Here is a 5,190-nt window from a genome sequence, read left to right as displayed (position 1 = left end):
GGATATAATATAAGCATTGCCAGAAAAGCAGTACTTGAAATTGCAAACAGTCATTTATTGTTCTTGGAAAGAGATTTCTATCCTTCCTTGATAACAGTGTACAAGGGGACACTGATGTAATTTCAGGCAGACAGAAAGAAATGTCCAGAAGTGGAGAACAAGGATGCAGAATCAGAAGCCTGAGAACCCTTGGGTAAAAATTGCCTAGCTTAGAGCTGTGCTCAGGTCTTGTGTTTCTTTTGAAGAATGATAAAGAACACAAGTAATTTACTCAGGGGATAAAAAGGTCATGCAGTAATGTAATAGTTTTAAGCATTTGGTAACTCACTGTCATAAAGAGACTATATATTTGACTTTATAGAGAATGTCTTAATGACAGGTTGATGAAGCCTGATGAAACAGCTCCAAGTATGGAATCAGAGAATGTTGTTCAGAGGATAAAGTAAAACTCAGTCATTTGCCTGCTCCAAATCACAATAAAAACATTTCAAATATTTTTTTCCCCAACAGAGGAGTTTATAACTGTAAAGACAGTTTATTCAGATATATTAGATAATCTGTTTTGTAAATTATTTAAATGAGCAGCTAATAGGCAGAATAAAAGCTTTTTTTGTTAGAATGGAGAAGGCACATGCCAAGGTGTTTATCTACTTAACTGGTGTAATCTATGCAATAGATGCATAACTATTTTCTATAAAAATAGTTTTTATAAGTCTTTTAGTAGTTAACTTCTTAAAATTGTTAAAATGTGTGCTGTTTTCTAATTTCAGAATCAAATGTATATTTTAAAAATACTTCATTAATTTATCATTTTTGTGTAAAGTTAAGATGCATCTCTATCTTTAATACTCATAGTTGATTTGAGCCCATTAACGTACTTGTCAGAGTAGTTCAAACATTTCATCAGAGGGCACACAACATTTTCTTCAGTCGGTAATGAGTCTCTACACATATATGTAACTCTAGAACTACATAGGCTCTACTATTTTGCAGATGCCAGCTTAGCACCGTGCCTGATACAGAATAAGCTGTTGTTTTATTAGGGTAGAATTATTGATGCTTGTCTAAACATGACATTGCCTGGAAAAATGTTAGTTATTTCTATTACTACCTAAAGTAAGTTAATATATCAGGAAACAGCACGTATCACATGCAACAATAACCCATTTTAAGAGATGCCTAGGACACAGAAAAGTACACACAAATATACAAAGAAAGCAAGTACCATGTCGATAATTTATTTTCTTTGGGCAAAGTGACCAAAGTTGAGAGAAAATATCTCTACCGCAAAATAAACATAATTTAAAAAATTAAGGTCAGTATTTTTTAAATGATCAAATTCCTATCATCAGTATCCAATTTCTATTTTACTTTTAATGCCCCATGAAAAAACAATTCATAAGTAAAACCAAGGAGAGTTTTCTCACAAAAATCTTAAGGGGGTAAAACAGTTTTCCTGAATCCATGTTTTCATATTACAATTTCATAAATAAAACAAAACACATATACACAGCTTTACCCCACTTGGAAGCTCAGAGGCACACAGGTAAAGGGCAAGAAGGTTCGACACTAAGCTACTTGGGTTCTTTCTTTTCCTTTGTTTTTTTCCTTTCCTGCTCATGAGCTGAGTCCTCTGCTTGCAGGCAGCAGGAGAAAGCCTGTCATCTAAGAAAAATATTTAACACCCAGGAAGTTTTGTGTCATCCTTGCACAAGGGGCCATGCTAATTTTCTCTATATCATTAGAAATTGGACATTTGTAACTGAGGGGTCAGGTTCTAAACATCTTTAAAACTGAGTCAATTTAACTACAGTAATTTAAAGAGAATATCTATGAAAGCTTCTAGTTCATGTTCCCAGATCTGGATTCTTGGTTGTTCATCTACTTCTTGGATCTACAACCTAGCTGGAGTTGTTTTTTCTTGGTTTGTTTTTATTTATATTTTCATTTACTTGTAATTCTAAGAAACTTAACTAATACTTACAGTACTATATTCCCTGGGGTCAGCAACATAAAGGGACCACCCCTGCACCCCCGGGTTAAAACCTTGGCTTCAAAATAAGGCACATGATCTTTACAACCAATTTTAAGAGCAAAAATAATAATTTCCTATCGAATACCTTTCCTTAAATGAATAAATACCCACTTTGCTATACTTAAATATCCTAAGATGCAAATCATGTCAATAAAAGACGGAAAACACCTTTGAATATGAGTTGCACCAAGTGTTATTACATACATTTAAACAAAATATTCAGTTGATTAAAATATATTTGAAGAATCCCATTCACACTTGATTCACTCTTCTGCCTGCATTTACCTCAGGGTAGATATGCAAGTTTTCTTTTTCTACCTATAACTCTCACACCAACAAAATAATGCTGTCTTTAGGATGTGATTTTATGATCCCTAAATTCTTTACTGCATTTTCTATGATATATTATGAAATGTTCTTTGATTAAGCAAAGTCAATGTCCCATAAGATTATATATACCCCCATAAATGATACCTTAAAAAACAAAGACTTCATTATCCCATTAGTGAATAGGAAAAAAAAGTCACAATCATTAGGAAGTCAAATGCTACCTTTGAGATTTGGGCAATGAAGTTACTTTGAGGAAGAACATCTATCATGAGAGAAACCATTTCTTTATGTGAAAAGCACATAGAATCTACATGGTAGAAAAGTTCTTTACTCATAAGGAAGCCAGAAAGAGTAGAATCCATTTATTTGTGAGTCTATTTCTTGAACCCTTATCGTTTTGGTTTCTTAAATCAAATTACTGAAATTGGTATTTAGAAATAAAAAGATAGGTTTCACACACGGTCACTAAGGTTATCACTCCATGGAAGAAAATGTCTGACATGGCTAAGTATAAATTGTATAGCATAGTAAGAATTCTGACGTTATGAGAAGAAGTGCATTTTAATGCCTACTAATTTCTTGGAAAACAGTCTAGTGAAATTATGAAAAATAAGACGCTTTAAAATTATCCACCAACACGAGGCTATGTTAGAACTCGAACAATCAAAATATCTAATGTTCAGTCCAGGTAGAGAGACTAGCTGTAGGATACTAGATGGAAAGGCTAAAAAGGTACCATATTTCTTCAATACAATGCATTGTGACTGAATGATCTGCCATGATGCCTTTGGCAACTGTTTCTCTGAGGTTCAACTTACAAAAGGAAAATGAATTAACCCTGTTTACCACTTACTGGTAATAACTCACACTAATCTTGCCAAGGAAAGATCTGCTATCAGGTTTCCAATAATCTTAGGTTTTTGTCATCCTAACTCCTTTCAAAGAAAAGCTTTCATTCTTTGAAAGAACATTAGAATAAAATCCCTTTGGAGATAACTTTACATTTCCTATTCATAAGCCCCCAAATAACAGCACTCCAGAGTAATAGCAGCGGCCTAATAATTCACCACATGTCTGACCACTGATTACCCTTATTTGGAGGAATACACTTAAGATCAAGTATAGGTTTCTAAAGCCATATGGCAAAATGGAAAAATCATTGTTCTGGGGGAAGAATTCCTCCAATGGTTCTTGGGTGATCTTACAAAAGTCATTTAAATTCCCCTAGGCTCAGTGTATGCATCCAACATATGGGGCCATGCAAACTGTATATTCTAACTACCTCAGTAAAATCAGTGTAATTAACAGTGAAAGTTGATTTTATCCATTCAAAAGAAAAGACAAACACACTAAATAACTTGCTACTCCCATCTACTGGAATAAATAACTTAATTTACATATGGATTGCTCTTGATGATTTAGCAGTGAAGGTGGGGCTCAAAGAAACAAACCAAGTGAATAAGCATGATGTGCCTGTGTTTTATTTCATTTAACAAGCATTAACTACAGTGGTGGCTGACTTTCCTTTTCTGGCCTACAAAAGAGACTTTACACTGCACTGCTTCCGTAAGAGATTTACACAACCAGGCTTTACATTTTTATCATGTGGAAAGCTGTCAGAAGAGGTTGGAAATTGCAGACTGTCAATGAGTGGGCGGAAAATAAGTGATCTTATTTTTTAAAAGAAATACAGTGCATGGACAATTCAAAAGGGAAATAAGGAAAAATAAAGATAAGGAAAGCAAAGACAAGGGGGAGTAATAGGGCTTTGTTATTGTGTAGCATGTTGGAAATAATAAGAATTCAATCAGATATTTTTAACAAACATTTTTTTCTTAAAGTACTAATAGGATAAAATGAATGACTTTTTCTTCATATTTACTTATTCTTTTTTCCTATACATTGGTCCACCATCCTTCAAGGAAAAATAAAATATCACTGACCAAAAGCCAGGATCTGGCTTCCTCAACAGTATTTGTGCCTGGCGACAGTTGCAGGCTTGTCACATTTAGTCTATCTCTAAGCTTCTTGTAGAAATATGAACAGATATCACTGTACAAAGCCTTAGAAAGACAAGACTGTGATTCAAATTGTCCTTTTTATTCAACACCTTCTTGTGAGTAGAACTAGCCAGAAGCAATGCAAGCTGGGATAAAGAAACATGACCAGCTGTCCAATGGAGTCAGACTCTTTGAAACTAGTGGTATTTTCTCTGAGAAGTAATTGAAATAAACAAGAAATTTATCCTTGCTTCAGCTCAAGGAATGGAGAAAATGCATATTGAGAAGTGAGAATAGAGGATGAATTGGTTTAAAAAAATAGAAGAGACATTCTGGCAAGGGCAAAGGAATGAGCTGAGAGTGCTTAAAGACATTTTACAGTAAATATTTTGGTAAATCATTATGCAGTTTTATTTTGTTTGTTTTTCAATTTTGTCTAGTCTGCACTTCCAGCAATGAAGTGATGATGACCAACTGGATTTGAATTTATACAAACTGTAAAATACCAGCTTTAGATATCATAGGGAATAGGTTATGTTTAATACCACATAAATATTCTAGTGAAAAAAAAGCATTGTATTAGTCTGCTAGGGCTGCTATAACAAAACACTGCAGAGTGGATGGCTCAAACAACAAAAATTTACTTTCTCACAGTTTTGGTGGCTGCGAGTTCAAGATCAAGGTGCTGGCATAATTGTTTTCTCTTGAAGCCTCTCTCTTTGGCTTGGATGGCTGCCTTCTCACTGTGTCCACACATGATCTTGCCTCTATGCACACACATCCTTGATGTCTCTTCCTCTTTTTAAAAGGACACCAGTCCTATCA

At 34.3% G+C, this 5,190-nt stretch overlaps 1 non-coding gene across 1 annotated transcript; it reads right to left on the bottom strand.

Moving 5' to 3' along the window:
• Nucleotides 1–1,670: 1,670 nt before the first annotated feature.
• Nucleotides 1,671–1,774, bottom strand: LOC115849252 (U6 spliceosomal RNA). Its single transcript, XR_004037951.1, has one exon. It is a non-coding gene; the product is annotated as a U6 spliceosomal RNA (small nuclear RNA).
• Nucleotides 1,775–5,190: the final 3,416 nt, after the last annotated feature.

Source organism: Globicephala melas, chromosome 7, assembly GCF_963455315.2.
Source record: "Globicephala melas chromosome 7, mGloMel1.2, whole genome shotgun sequence".
Classification (NCBI taxonomy): Eukaryota; Metazoa; Chordata; class Mammalia; order Artiodactyla; family Delphinidae; genus Globicephala; species Globicephala melas.
Note: the sequence above shows the minus strand (reverse complement) of the source record. Positions and strands in the feature narration are given on the sequence as shown.